This window comes from Rana temporaria, chromosome 6 (genome assembly GCF_905171775.1).
Source record: "Rana temporaria chromosome 6, aRanTem1.1, whole genome shotgun sequence".
NCBI classification, from domain to species: Eukaryota; Metazoa; Chordata; class Amphibia; order Anura; family Ranidae; genus Rana; species Rana temporaria.
The window spans coordinates 42,680,815-42,697,668 of NC_053494.1; positions in this window are offsets into that span (position 1 = coordinate 42,680,815).

A 16,854-nucleotide genomic window follows, 5' to 3' on the forward strand; every position below is an offset into this window, starting at 1 on the left:
TCAGCTTGTAGGGTTTTTCCCAATCGATCAGTGTCGCCAGCTAAAGCCGACAACACTGATCACTGTCCCAGACTATGGAACGCTTTACCAACCAGCATTCGGTTGGAGGAAAACCACTCAGCCTTCAGGAGAAAGATCAAAACTCATCTCTTTTGATATCAAAGGAGACAGGAACAACAAGCGCCCAGAGGCGATTTGGTTCGCATGTGCCGGGCTATATAAGTATTTTCATTCATTCATTCACTGTATTTGAGAACCAGCTCTCAAATTTTTGTTGTCGGAAATTCCGACAGCAAATGTCCGATGGAGCCTACACAGCTCCCAATGAACATTTGTTGTCGGAAATTCTGATCGTGTGTACGCGGCATAAGATTGCAAAGGCTCAATGGGGAGGTTTCCCTATCCACATCGAGTGTATGGAGCGGGGAATTGACCAACTTTACTACCTTGCGGGGAAACAAACCAAGTTATTCTAAAAAGGTATGGAACACCACAGCATAGCCCAAGCACACTACTTTAATATATTAATAATTTTATATTTAACCACTTCAATACAGGGCAATTTCACCCCCTTCCTGCCCAGACCAATTTTTACTTTTCAGCGCTGTCGCACATTGAATGACAATTGTGCGGTCATGCAACGCTGTACCCAAATGAAATCTGCTTTTTTCCCCACAAATAGAGCTTTCGTTTGGTGGTATTTGATCACCTATGAGGTTTTTATTTTTTGCGCTATAAACAAAAGAAGAGAGACAATTTTGAAAAAAACACAATATCTTTTACTTTTTGAGTTAATAAATATCAAATTTTTTTTAAAAAATATTTTTTTTATCAGTTTAGGCCGATATGTATTCTTCATATTTTGGGGAAAAAAATCGCAATAAGCGTATTTGACTGGTTTGCGCAAAAGTTATAGCATCTACAAAATAGGGGATAGTTTTTTTTTTACTAGTATTTTTATTGTGACCGTGACATTGCGACGGACATATCGGACACTTTTGACACGTTTTTGGGACCATTCACATTTATACAGCAATTAGTGCTATAAAACTGTACGGATTAGTGTGTAAATGTGACTGGCAGGGAAGGGGTTACTGCTAGGGGGCGCTGAAGGGGTTAAATATGTTTTCTGGGAGTGATTCTAACTGTAGGGGGAGGGGACTCACAAGGGGAGGAGACAGATCTGTGTTCCTTTGTACTGGAAACACACATCAGTCTCCTCACCTCTGACAGGAGATGGATCTGTATGTTTACACACACAGATCGATGGTCCTGCCGTGATTACGGCGCAATCAACACACGCTGCACGCTCCTGATGCTCACTCCACTACGCATGTGTATTACTATTATATCGTGTAAGGGGCGGAAGCCTACAGCAAGGGGCGGATGTGTATTACTATTTTATCGTGTAAGGGGGGGTGGCTACAGCAAGGGGCGGATGTATTATTAGGGTGTATTTTTCAAGAAACTACATGTCTTTGTGGGGCATGTTTAAACAAATGAAGGGCAGGTTTTGCAGTGTCTGGGGCAGATCCACAAAAGAATTACGCCGGCGTAATTTTAAAGTTCCCGCGTCGTATCTTTGTTTTGTATCTACAAAACAAGATACGACTGCATCTGGGATTGATCCGACAGGCGTACGTCTTAGTACACCGTCGGATCTTCCGCCGGCCGCTAGGTGGCGTTTCTGTCGAATTCCGCGTCGAGTATGCAAATTAGCTAGTTACGGCGATCCACGAACGTACGTCCAGCCGGCGCATTTTTTACGCCCTTTGCGTTCGGCTTTTTCCGGCGTATAGTTACCCCTGCTATTATGAGGCATACTCAATGTTAAGTATGGCCGTCGTTCCCGCGTCGAAATTTGAATTATTTACGTTGTTTGCGTAACTCATTCGCGAATAGGGATTTGCGTAGAATGACGTCACCGTCGTAAGCATTGGCTTGTTCCGGTTTAATTTCGAGCATGCGCACTGGGATACCCCCACGGACGGCGCATGCGCCGTTAAAAAAAAAACTTTGTTTACGTCGGGTAACGACGTATTTGCATAAAACACGCCCCCATCACATCGTTTTGAATTGCGCGCCCTTACGCCGCCAAAGATACACTACGCCGCCGTAACTTATGGCGCAAATTCTTTGAGGATTCCAAAAAAAAGTTATGGCGGCATAGTGTATCTTAGATACGCTACGCCCGACGCAATAATGCACCGATGTACGTGGATCTGCCCCTCTATGTCCATCAATTTAAAATACGGCCTCTTTGCCCTTCATTTGTTTAAACATGGCCCGCAAACAAGTGTAGTTTCTTTATAAAACTACCCTAATAATACATCCGCCCCTTGCTGTAGCGATCCGCCCCTTACACGTTATAATTTTAATACACCCGCCCCTTGCAGAGTGGAGCGAGCATCGGGAGCGTGCGGCAACGTCTCTCACAATGTCCTGTTCATTGCACAGACGCAAGCTACAGCTGATTCCCCGCTCTTCATGTTTGGCAATTTTCGGCATTTCCGTTTGCTAGGGCGCTGCACCTGCACAGTCCAGGGCGGACATTATGCGCCAGGGGGACACATCTTGGCAGAACACCAGGACAGGTGTCACTGGGCGGTGAGATGTTATCCTTTTCTTGTGGGGCCCAGTGTGGTGATTGAGGGGCCATAACTCACATTTGAAAGCATTACCATCATGTTAACACTTAAAAAAATAAATCTATACAATCGCCAATTTAAAACCAAAAATTATAATTTCTAATTAAAAAGGGAAACAGCTAAACACAGAGACAACATTTAAAAAGGGGACTGTTTTACCTGCCAAAAGATCTCTATTTCTGTACATCCAGTCCTGAGATTAAAACTGACCACACATAAACATTTCTCTCCTTCAGCCCAGCAAGCTGAATATCCATAGATTCCGCCAATCACTGCAAACAGCGGATGTTTAAATCTCCTGCTGCTGGCTACTATATTCTTCACAGCCGGAACCTCGCTTGTCATATTACCTGAACAGAGCCTGCAGCTGATTGGCTTCAGTCACTGTTCAATAGACTTATTTTGTCCTTCAATTTCTTAATCAAATCAAAGTTTGTCACCAGGGCCACCTACGGGTTGAACATCAGCTGATTCATGGGAATAAGCTAAAATTCAAGTCGTGGATGGCCAGCTTTACCCAGCTCTACCACATAATACAGCCCTGTCTGACAGGGCAGGAAACCTGGATTTTCTCTGCTGCTGTTAAAGAGACCCTGTCACCACCTTAGACTTTAGCGGCTGAATAGGTCAGAGAGAAGGTAAAAAAAAATGTCCTCACCAACCATGCCTTCAGTTTCTTGGGATATCATATATTTTCTCAAATTCAGCCGCCGTTACACACATCTGGAAATCAACCCTTTTGGTAGTGTCAGAACACTCTAGCTTCCTTTTCACCACATGCCCCTCTGAACATCATTCTCTGTCTCTATGGCCCCGTACACACGACCGAGTTTCTCGGCAGAATTCAGCCAGAAACTCGGTCGGAGTTCTCTATTTCCTCGTTGTTCAATGAGGAAAGTTGGCCCGCCGAGCTCCTCTGCGGCTTCCACACTGAACTCGACGAGGAACTCGATGTGTTTGGCACGTCGAGTTCCTCGGACGTGTGTACGGGGCCTATGTCTTCAGCACAGCATTACATACCTGTGTGTCAGTGAGCATATCTAGTGGATCTGCCAGAGGATTTTTGTATATCTAATGTAACAGTGTGGACAGCTTTCCCTCTCCTTTATAGCAACACAGGGCCTGACATGCATCCAGCAAGGATTCAACTATCCATGAGCATGTCCCTCATCCTGGTACAGTGTCAATTATCAGGCTGATCAGCGGCTGCTGGAAACTCATTTGGTACCCAAGGGCAAGAGACACCATTTAGTGGCAACAACTGTCAGGATATATTTTACCTGCTAAAACAATTATCAAACATACTAACTAAAGCTCCATACACACGGGCGGAATGTTCAATAGAAACCGGCCAACATCTGTCCCGTGTGTACTGCAGCCGATCAGATGAAAGCTGGCCGTTCGGCTGGCTTTCGTTAAAGGGGCATGACCAAAAACGGTCTGCCAACCGGCTCCCAGCCAATGGCTGGGAGCACTAACCAGAGTGTTCTGGCAGGGGGGCTGTCCTCCTGTCAGAACACAATAGCACAGTATTAGAGATCAATGTACTAACACTGGATTGTTAGTACACCGGCTCCGACCTGAGCTGCCAGGTTTTCTTCGTTCAGCCCACTGGGTAAAACGAAAACTAGTAGTGTGTACTAGGCTTAAGGGTCTTTGACCTTCTAATCAGACAAAAACAGATTTTTGAGAAAGTTTAAGCTTCTAAAGACCAAAGGGGCCATTTAAGTGGCATCCAGTTAGGAGACACATACAGGTAAATATGTTTGATACTACCCCTCATGTAGTGCTAGATGCGAAAAAAAAGTTATATGGGCAGCCCTTGGATTCATGCACATGGTAAGTTTTCATCTGTAACCTGTCTGAGTTATGATCTGTTCTTTGTAGGTTGAGTACATTTTAGTCAACACTATAATGTACTAGACATGTGCAATTCATTTTGTTCCAAATTCGTTTAACAAATTATGACAAATTCGTAAATACCTGAATTAACAAAAATCTGTTTAACACATTTTTCTGAATATTCGTAAATTTGATTATTCGAAAATTCATAAATTTGAAAATGTTGTAGTTGTTGTTTCAGTTCTAGGTGCTGTTGTTTCAGTTGTAGTTGTTGTTGTATTCAGTTGTTGTTAGTTTCAGTTGTTGTTTCAGTTGTTGTTTCCAGTTCTTGTTGTTTCAGTTGTTGTTGATGTAGTTGTTTTCAGTTGTAGTTTTCAGATGTAGTTGTTTCCAGTTGTAGTTGTTTCAGTTGTAAATTCATAAATTTGAATATTCGAAAATTCGTAAATTAAAAAATTCAGTAGTTGTGATTTGAGTTGTATTTGTTGTTGTAGTTGCAGTTGTTGTTGTAGTTGTTTTCAGTTGTTGTTGTTGTTGTAGTTGTAGCAGTTGTTGTTGTTTCTGTTGTTGTTTCAGTAGTTTTTGTTTCAGTAGTTGTTTTCAGTTGTTGTAGTTTTTTCAGATGTTGTTTCAGTTGTTGTTTCAGTTGTCGTTTTCAGTTGTTGTTGTAATTGTTTCTGGTGTTGCTTCTTTCAGTAATTGTTGTTTCAGTTGTTGTTGTTGTAGTTGTTTTCATTTGTTGTAGTTTTCAGTTATAGTTGTTTCAGTTGTAAATTCATAAATTTGAATATTGAAAATTTGGAAATTTAAAAATTTGGAAATTTGAAAATTTGGAAATTTGAAAATTCGGAAATTTAAAAATTCAGTAGTTGTCCTTTGAATTGTAGTTGTTGTTGTAGTTGTTGTATTCAGTTGTTGTTATAGTTGTTTTTGTTGTATTAAGTTGTTGTTGTTTTCAGTTGTTGTTGTTTTTAGTAGTTGTTTTCAGTTGTTGTAGTTTTTTTCAGTTGTTGTTGTTGTTTCAGTAGTTGTTGATGTTTCAGTTGTTGTTTCTTTCAGTTGTTTTTGTTGTAGTGGTTTTCAGTGGTTGCAGTTTTCAGTTTTAGTTGTTTCAGTTGTACATTTTTTAATTTGATTATTCGAAAATTTGTAAATTCGAAAATGTTGTAGTTGTGTTCAGTTTATATTGTTTCAGTTGTTGTTGTTGTTGTTGTTTTCAGTTGATTTTGTTGTTGTTTTCAGTTGTTGTTGTAGTTGTTTTTAGTTATTGTTGTTTCAGTTGTAGTTTTCAGTTGTTGTTGTTGTTTCCGTTGTTTCAGTAGTTGTTTTGAGTTGTAGTTGTTTTCACTTGTTGTTGTTTCAGTTGTTGTTGTTTCAGTTGTAGTTTTCAGTTGTTGTTTTTTCAGCAGTTGTTGTTTTTTCAGCAGTTGTTGTTTCAGTAGTTGTTGTTGTTGTAGTTGTTTGCAGTTGTTGTAGTTTTCAGTTGTAGTTGTTTCAGTTGTAAATTCGTAAATTAGAATATTAGAAAATTCGTAAATTCGGATAAATATAGATATTGGAAATTTCTTTCAAATTTGGGAAGAGTTAGAGAATGTAACAAAAAAAATGTATCCAAAGTTACAAATTATCCGAAATAACAAAAGCCGTATCTAAACAAATGGAACGTAACAAATGAATAATAAATAACAATAATAACAATTTTTTATTATTATTATTATTAATTCATTCCATTCCATTTGTTCAGATGTGGCATTTGTTATTTCGGATAATTCACAACTTCAGATAAATTTGTATTTGTTACGTTGACTAACAGCCACATTTTAAAGGAAATTCCAATACCTCTAATTTAATAGTTATTATTTTATTTATTATTATTAGTTAGTTAAAGAGAACATGTTCTCTATCTAAACTCTGACGGAATTCCTCGGGATTTCAGATGGAAATAATCCAATGGGGCATACACACGGTCAGAATTTCCGATGGAAAAAGTCTGTCTGACTTTTTCGATCGGAAATTCCGATCGTAAGTACGGGGCATAAGAGATGCAGAGTGCTACATTAGAATAATTAATGTGAATGTACAATATACTGTATATGTAAAAGTGCTGCGTAAATTGATGCCGCAATATACCGTATATACTCGAGTATAAGCCGAGTTTTTCAGCACATTTTTTTGTGCTGAAAATGCCCCCTCGGCTTATACTCGAGTCACCTTTCTGCACCTGATCTCCCGGATTTTGGGGACCCGGTACTGGCCGGCCGTAGGTCCCCTGGACCCCAAACTTGGCACACATGTAGCCCCACTCTTCCTCTACACGTGTGCAAAGATTGTTGTCTGGGGGACCTACGGCTGGGGAGCACCAATTTTTCAAAGATGGGCACCCCTTCCATCAGGGCTGGACTGGGACAAAAATTTGGCCCTGGACTTCATCCAGACTGGCCCACTTTGACAGGTCTCTCCCACGGCTCCCTCTGGACAACTCCCACACCCCCCTGGCCACAGAAGCACCCTCTCCCCCTTCACTAGCCATTCTACTTTATTAGAGTAGAACGGCTGGTACTGGTACTCTTATAGGCAGTACCAGTAGGGAAGCTAGACATTATTTCACCCGGGGCAAATAATCAGTTTGGTGCCCCCCCTTATGGGACAAGATTAGGCAGAAGTGAGAAACTCCCAGGCCATAGCTGTTGAGTCAGCTGTCTGTCCCCTCCCCCCATGCTCCTCTGTCGTCCCCCCTGCTCCTCCGGTCCTCCCCCTGCTTCTTTGTTCCCCCCAGGTGAGCGCTGTGGGGAGGGAGAGGAGGTCAGCGCTGCATGAAGGTAGAGACACAGGAGCGGAGGGAGGCGGCGGTCCACTGTCACTGAAGCCGGCCCACTGAGCCATCGCCCACCGGGAAACTCCCTGTAGTCCCAATGGCCAGTCCATCCTTGCCTTCCATAGACTCCCATGTTAAACATCAGTCTAGTCATGGACACAGTGAGGCATGGGCACAGTGAGGCATGGGCACAGTGAGGCATGGACACAGTGAGGCATGTACATGGACACAGTGAGGTAAAGTGAGGGACAGTGAGGCATGCAGATGGACACACTAGGCTTATACTCGAGTCAATAAGTTTTCCCATTTTTTTGTGGTAAAATTAGGTGCCTCGGCTTATATTCGGGTCGGCTTATACTCGAGTATATACGGTAAGTATCTGAAACAAATAAATATACAAAATAAAATAACTACAATGATGATGAGATATATACAAAATATATATATATTGTGACAGGAAGTCAGGTAAATCTGTGGGGTTTTTATAAATGGGAGATACATTTCTGCCTTGTTTAGACAATATACCAATTATTATTAAGCAGCCAGAAAGATTTAAGGGCGTTGGAAAACTACAGCTGTTCAGAATGAGGCAATTAAGGCCTCTATAAGTAATCCAGAGGATTACTACTGAGTGCTGCGTCCTAAGGCTTTTTGAGTGAAGAAGAGCAGTGATCAGAAATACTTCTGATTTCTGATTTTTATGTGTAATAAAGATCAAAAAGACTATTTGTTTTTCGGCTGTATGACCAGCAGTGTCTGCTCAGCAATAGGCTGTGCCAGACTCAATAGATAGGTTCCTGTGTGGTTAAGGTAGACACCCCAAGTGGCCAGGGTTTATTTTATGTTTGATTTTGTTTATGCTGTTTGGATGCTTGCACTTGTTTCCAGCAAGATGGAAGAATAAACCAAATTCTTTGTTTTCAACCGTCTTCGTCTGTTTCTCTGTATCGTTCCGTGTGTAGTGAACCCACCCAGGGGGTCACCCCCCCCCCCGCTACCGAGCTAACCCCTTACAATATATTACGGACCAGCCACCACAAATTGCTAATGTTGAACCCTTGCCATTTAATACAGTCATATGTCAACTAATTGCATTTATTAAAAAGTGTCAGAGAAATCCATTAAACTTTGGCGCTGTCTTTCCCCTCGCCACATCTTGCGACATGCTGTATATTAACGCAAACACGAATAGTATACATTTCGTGCTTTTAGCCATGTTGTGAAAACCCGTACTAGACTTTATTCTTTCTTTCCCTCCTTCTTATCTGCTTTTCCCTACAGCTTTGTTATTTAAAGTCAGGTTAAAAAATATATATAGAGAGAGAGAGACAGGTTTGGTTTTGAAGCCGGAGGACAGAAAAAGTTAGAGATATTTATTTGACAGGGTCAAGGTTGATGCTTTTCTTTTCCTTCTCTCCCCAGGTCCCATAGGTGTTAGACTGAGAGACATTTAATCGAGGGAGTAGCGGTTTCATATCTATAACAAAAATCAAATAATGCAAGATGATTTACTCCCCCTAGCAACCAGGGAGCTTACCCTTAGCAACCAGACTAGCCTCCGGCTGCAGTGTAATCAGCTTGAAAATATTTCAATTATTGTGTTGATTTTAGTGGATTTGAGAAGCACTGTGCGGAGAGCACCAGCACATTCGGCTCGCGACCTGGAGAGGAAGATATTGATTTAAACAGGTGTCAGGAAGGAAAAGTGGAGTAAATTTAAATGCAATAGGAGAAAGGAGCATGGAGCGAGCTATGGTGCGGGGGCTGATGTTAGGCTTGTCTCCTTGAATGAAAGTGACTTCAGTCGCGCTGGAAATTTCACCTTGAGGATGAGTTTCCATTTCTGCAATCATGGAGATGTTGACACTCTCCTGTTTTTTTTTTTCCCTCCCTTGATTTTGAGCTGATGAGAAAATGGGATGGGGGGGTTGGAGGTCATCCAACCACTTTAGAAGTCATTATCAGTGGATGGAAGACGTATCATCGGCAGGTTGGAGGAGGAGTTGTCAAAATTTGCATATTGTTGTTTGAACTGGGAGGACGTGCCTATTGGGTCACTCAAGCCCAAAAATAAAATTGAAATCTGCTATATCTAGCTAGTTATGAAACGAGCACCATAATGTGCTAACATTCATTTAGCCAGATTCAGGGAGAGATACGCCGGCGTATCAGTAGATACGCCGTCGTAACTCCGAATCTGCGCCGTCGTATATTTAAGCGTATTCTCAAATTGAGATACGCTTAAATGTTGCTAAGATACGACCGCCGGCGCCGTCGTATCTTAGCTGTCTGTTTACGCTGGCCGCTAGGGGCGTGTACGCTGATTTACGCCTAGAATGCGTAAATCAGCGAGATACGCCTATTCACGAACGTAGGCTTGCCCGTCGCAGTAAAGATACGCCGTTTACGTAAGGTGTTTTCAGGCGTAAAGATAAACCACCAAAAAGATGGCGCAGCCAATGTTAAGTATGGACGTCGGAACCGCGTCGAATTTTGAAATTTTTACGTTGTTTGCGTAAGTAGTCCGTGAATAGGGCTGGCCGTAATTTACGTTCACATCGAAACCAATGAGTCTTTGTGGCGTAATTTGGAGCATGCGCACTGGGTTACGTCCATGGACGGCGCATGCGCCGTACGTTCAAAAGGTAAATTACGTGGGGTCATTCCTTATTAGCATAAAACACGCCCACCTCTTCCCAATTTGAATTAGGCCCCGTACACGCGACCGAACATGTTTGCTGAAACTGGTCCGCGGACCAGTTTCAGCAGACATGTTCGGTCGTCTGTACAGCCGAGCAGACAGGATTCCAGCGTACATTTGCCCGCCAGACCGTTTTCGAGCGGGCAAATGTTTCTAAACTTGCTTAGAAACATGCCCGCTGGAATCCTGTCCGTCGGACATGTTCGGTCGTCTGTACAGACTTACCGTACATGTCCGAGCGGCCGCCATCCCTCGCATGCGTCGAATGACTTTGGCGCATGCGTGGAAGCATTGAACTGCCAGGGCCGCGCACGTCGCTGCGTCATCGTCGCGGCTGGTGTGTACAGCCATCATACAGAAATCTCCGGGTGGGCATGTACGCTGAAAACGGTCCGGCGGACCGGTTTCATCGTACATGTTTGCCCGTCTGTACGAGGCCTTAGGCGCGCTTACGCCGGCACATTTACGCTACGCCGCCGTAACTTAGGACGCAAGTGCTTTGTGAATACAGCACTTGCCTCTCTAACTTGCGGCGGCGTAACGTAAATTACATACGCTATGCCCGCACAACTTTAAGCCGCTGTACGTGAATCTGGCCAATTGTCTTTGTGGGGCCATGCTAATGTTTCCATGTTCTTAACCACTTCAGCCCCGGAAGGATTTACCTCTCTCCTGACCAGAGCACTTTTTGCGATTCGGCACTGCGTCACTTTAACTGACAATTTCTCAGTCGTGAGACGTGGTACCCAAACAAAATGTACGTCCCTTTTTCCCCACAAATAGAGCTTTCTTTTGGTGGTATTTGATCACCTCTGTGGTTTTTTTATTTTTTGCGCTATAAACAAAACAAGAGCAACAATTTTGAAAAAAAAGCAATATTTTTTACTTTTTGCGGTTATAAATATCCCCCAAAAATATATATAAAACAAATGTATTTCTCAGTTTAGGCCGATATGTTTTCTTCTACATGTTTTTGGTAAAAAAAATCGCAATAAGCATATATTGATTGGTTTGCGCAAAAGTTATAGCGACTACAAAATAGGGGATAAGTTTTATTTTTTTTATTAGTAATGACAGCGATCTGCGATTTTTATTCTGACTGCGACATTATGGCGGACACATCGGACACTTTTGGTGCTATTTTGGGACCATTGTCATTTATACAGCGATCAGTGCTATAAAAATGTACAGATTACTGGATTTACAGGATTTACTTTTTTACCCATGGTCTCTATGTCTGCTCCATTATTGGATCAGGTTAGTCCATATATGTTTCTATACAAATAAATTTTGTCTACTTTGCTTAGTTAGTAAGGTTTGATATACATACTCATGTCAGAGCATACATGCTCTCATAAAAATACTTTTATACTATATACCTTGACATTTATCTTACTAGTTTTGGCAAATCAATGAAACACATACAATTATCTTTACAGCTGATATCTATCAAGTTGCATACTGAGACAATTAGGACCATTCACCTTTACCCATGCCATGTCTGCCGCCTGACGTCCTCCCTGGGGGTATATGTGTCTGTTTTCTCCCCCTCAGCTCCTGTACCACACTTTGGCTGCTGCCGTTCATTTGGGGGTTCAGCAATGGAGACACTGGCTTCATCATTGGTAAGTATTGGGCCAGTTTGTTCTGGCCCATTCTGCCATTGTTCTTGCATTTACCACTGTGACACATCTCCTTATTTATTTATTTTAGATACATTCCAACCGCATCCACCCCTGATGAGCGAGCAATGATCTCGCGAAACGTGCGTCGGGTTCTCTGATGCGTGCATTTGTATATACTGTATTGAATAACATTTGTATCAATTTTAATTACCTTTATTATGTGCAAATCCATTGGCTGAGCTACCATGCTGTATTATTCATGTATGTACATCTATTTCTATTTTCTGTCTTTTATATATTTTTTAGCAAAACATAAGAAACACAGTGGTGATTAAATACCACCAAAATAAATCTCTATTTGTGTGAAAACAAGAATAATTCATTTTTTTTAAAAAGTAATATCTTTTACTTTTTGCTATAATAAATGTCCCCAAAAAAAATATATAAAAAAAAATATTTCTCAGTTTATGCTGATACATAGTTACATAGTTACATAGTTACATAGTTAGTCAGGTTGAAAAAAGACACAAGTCCATCCAGTTCAACCACAAAAAATAAAAAAACAAAAATAAAAAACACAGTAAAATCCTATACACCCAACTCCATTCCCACAGTTGATCCAGAGGAAGGCAAAAAACCCCAGCAGAGCATGATCCAATTTGCTACAGCAGGGGAAAAATTCCTTCCTGATCCCCCGAGAGGCAATCGGATTTACCCTGGATCAACTTTACCTACAAATCTTAATACTCAAGTTATATTCTGTACATTTAGGAAAGAATCCAGGCCTTTCTTAAAGCAATCTACTGAGCTGGCCAGAACCACCTCTGGAGGGAGTCTGTTCCACATTTTCACAGCTCTTACTGTGAAGAAACCTTTCCGTATTTGGAGGTGAAATCTCTTTTCCTCTAGACGTAAAGAGTGCCCCCTTGTCCTCAGTGTTGACCGTAAAGTGAATAACTCAACACCAAGTTCACTGTATGGACCTCTTATATATTTGTACATGTTGATCATATCCCCCCTTATTCTCCTCTTCTCAAGAGTGAATAAATTCAGTTCCTCTAATCTTTCCTCATAGCTGAGCTCCTCCATTCCTCTTATCAGTTTGGTTGCCCTTCTCTGCACTTTCTCCAGTTCTCCGATGTCCTTTTTGAGAACTGGTGCCCAAAACTGAACTGCATATTCCAGATGAGGTCTTACTAATGATTTGTACAGGGGCAAAATTATATCTCTGTCTCTGGAGTCCATACCTCTCTTAATACAAGAAAGGACTTTGCTCGCTTTGGAAACCGCAGCTTACGTATTCTTCTACATATTTTTGGTAAAAAAAATCGCAATAAGTGTCTATTGATTGGTTTGTGCGAAAGTAATAGCGTCTACAAAATAGGGGATAGTTTTATGGCATTTTTATTATTATTATTTTTTTTATTAATAATGACAGCGATCTGCGATTTTTTTCATTTACACTGATAATCAGGGCACTGATTTTTAGTCTCCTGATTATTAGTGCAGTGCCCACCAATGCTGCAAATCAGTGCCCACCAGAGCTTATCAGTGCTGCCTATTGGTGCTGCCCATCAGTGCCCATCAGTGGCTCCAGGTCAGTGTCACCTATCAGTGCTGCCTATCAGAGCCACCTATCAGTGCAGGTGCATCAGTGCCCATCAGTGCAGCATATCAGTGCCCATCAGTGCCACCTAATCACTGTTCATTAGTGCAGCCTATCAGTGCTCATCAGTGTCACCTCATCACTGCTCATTAGTGCAACCTATCAGTGCCAATCAGTGCCGCCTCATCAGTGCACATCAGTGAAGGAGAAACATTTCCTGTTTGCAAAATTTCATAACAAATCATGAAAAAAAAAATTCCAAACTTTCTGTCTTTTAGTTTTTTTTTGCAAAACATAAGAAACACAGTGGTGATTAACCACTTAAGCCCCGGACCTTTAGGCAGCTAAATGCCCAGGCCAGGTTTTGCGTTTCGGCACTGCGTCGCTTTAACAGACAATTGCGCGGTTGTGCGGCGTGGCTCCCAAACAAAATTGGCGTCCTTTTTTTCCCACAATTGGAGCTTTCCTTTGGTGGTATTTGATCACCTCTGCGGTTTTAATTTTTTGCGCTATAAACAAAAATAGAGCGACAATTTTGAAAAAAATTCTTTTTTTTTTTACTTTTTTGCTGTAATAAATATCCCCCAAAACATATATAAATTATTTTTTTTCCTCAGTTTAGGCCGATACGTATTCTTCTACCTATTTTTGGTAAAAAAATGGCAATAAGCGTTTATCGATTGGTTTGCGCAAAATGTATAGCATTTACAAAATAGGGGATAGTTTTATTGCATTTTTATTCATTTTTCTTTTTTACTACTAATGGCGGCGATCAGCAATTTTTTTCGTGACTGCAACATAATGGCGGACACTTCGGACAATTTTGACACATTTTTTGGACCATTGTAATTTTCACAGCAAAAAATGCATTTAAATTGCATTATTTAGTGTGAAAATGACAGTTGCAGTTTGGGAGTTAACCACAGGGGGCGCTGAAGGAGTTATGTTTCACCTAGTGTGTGTTTACAACTGTAGGGGGGTGTGGCTGTAGGTCTGACGTCATTGATCGAGTCTCCCTATATAAGGGATCACTCGATCGATGCAGCGCCATAGTGAAGCACGGGGAAGCCGTGTTTACATACGGCTCTCCCCGTTCTTCAGCTCCGGGGAGCGATTGCGATGGGGCGGCTAGAAATAAATAGCCGCGCCCTCATCCCGGATCGCTCCCAGGGAAGAACCGACTGCCGCATGTACCGGGGGGGGTCGCGATCGGACCCCCGACCCGCGGAAAGGCAGGGACGTACATCTGCCTGTATGTGCCATTCTGTGGACGTATATGTACATGCGGCGGTCGTTAAGCGGTTAAATACCACCAAAAGAAATCTCTATTTGTGTGAAAACAAGGATAAACATTTCATATGGGTACAGTGTTGCAGTGCGCAATTGTCATTCAAAGTGTAACAGCGCTGAAAATTGGCCTGGGCAGGAAGGGAGTAAAAGTGCCCAGTAGGCAAGTAGTTAACCCAATTCCCAGCAACCCAGTGCCTATCAAATGTCAAGGTCATTCAAATTTCTCTTCCTTGAACCAATAGCCACTATACAATTTGGTAGATAGATAGATGTTTATTGAAAAATAATCCCCCTGCTCATGTAATTGGTTCACTGCTTTTGTTTTCATGCCTGTAGCACAATTTCAGGCTTCTCCAGCAATGACCTTATGTTTACCTGCAGTAAGCATGTTATTATCAAGCTGGTCATATGCTTGCTATAGAAGCAGCACATCTACAGCAATGCTGGGTGTGCAATATTTCTTATTACAGTGCTGCAAGCCTGCAAGAGAGTCAGTGATTATAGAAGGCAGACCCTCGCTATCAGGGAGTTCACCAATGGGAATTTACCAAACACGCAGACAAGAATTACCAGTGAATTTTTATGGGTTATCTCTTAAAGTGGAGTTCCACCCATAAATATAACATTACATCAGTAGTTTTAAAAAAATGTCATTAGTCCTTTAAGAATTTTTTTTTTTTTTTTTTAGATGTCTTCAAAGTGTTGTTGCTAGGCAGAATAGTTAATCTTCCCTCTTCCTGCACCTAGGTGCTTAAGCTTCCTAACCTACACCGCACAGACTCCTGGGAATGTAGTGGGTGTAACTTTCCAGGAGTCTGTGCACTCCCCAGTCTCGAAGAATCATGTGACTTGGACAGTACAGGTGCTGAAACCTGATCTGAAAACGATTACATTGCTTGTGCAGCACTGAGCATGTGCGAGATCTGCAAGGCTGAAATGCAGGAAGTCATACAGTCTGGCTTCATGATGCCCACACTTAAGATGGCCCCCAGTCAATTTCTATTTTATAAAGTGTCTAAATGCTGTAACAACCTAACAAAACGGACCTTAGTTTACAGACTAACTTTACTAGAATACATTAAGCTTGTGTATTACAGGGGTATTTAGATTTAAAAAGTGAAATTGTGGCCGGAACTCCGCTTTAAATTTAGAGGGTGGTCAGAGATTTAGTTACCTCTGGCCGTGTTGTTTTGCCAAATTTGGGCCTCTGTTCCAGCCATGGCTGTACTGTGAGTGACCACTATTGCTGTCTGGGGTGTTGGTACCACCCCAGGCGTATTGGGTGTTTTTCCTCGGCAGCCAATCAGTGGGGGTTGATCGCCTCGCTGTGCATGCTGGAGGAGAGTATTTAAGAGACAGACGTCATTGGTTCGGTTGTCGGTTGCGGTTGTCGATCGCTGGTCTGTCGTCCCTAGTGTGTGGCCCTCATGGACAGGGGTGCGTGTTCAAGTGTTCCTGGCTCCAGGACCACCTTGGTCCAGGGTTATGTTCTTCTCAGTAGGCCCAGTAGTCAGACTGGGTCTATAATCACGGAGTGGTCCTGTGCTGTTTGTCCTGAGGGAGGAAGCCGCTCAATGAAGAACCTGTCTTGGAGAGCACCAAGCAAGAGGCTGGTATCTCAGGAGAGGCCTTGAACTTCATCGAAGGACGCACCATTACTGAGAGGCTGAGTGATAGGGTGACCACATTTCAAAACTACCATTCAGGGACACCCCCACTTCCCAAAAATCAGCTTGTGCTGTAACGAATCACAGCACAGTGATTGGACACAAGAGGTGGGATTTATGATTTCTCCAATCACAAGCAGGGGGCGGGGATTGTGCTCCTCCAGGCATTCCTGGCCAGGACAAGTAATGTCAGTGAGTAAATCAGTGATGTGGCGGCCTTTTTTGGGGGCATCAGATTGGCCCGAGGGGTGGCTGTGTCAGTCTCATTCCGGGACACTGTATTGTCCTGGAATGAATGTGCCCGGGACAGACCTGCAAAATGCGGGCAATCCGGGACATGTGGTCACCCTACTGAGTGATGGTCGCCTGTCAGTTCTGAGTTCACAAGAATTTATTTAAGAGAGATCCGGGTGCTTAATCCTGTGTTGAGAAGGATTCTGGACCGAATACATCTCCACCTTTGGGAAGGTCTTTGGCAGAGACTTTGCTAAAGTTTCCGTGTGACACCCTGTCTGCTAGACTAGTGAGAGAGGCCTATACAGGTGCACAATACCCACTCTGGCTAGAGTGGCGACGAAAGTTTTATCGCTGGAAGCAGGATTGTTTCCGAACAAAGTTATACACCTGAACCTACTACCTACTACTCTTTCTACCTCTTCA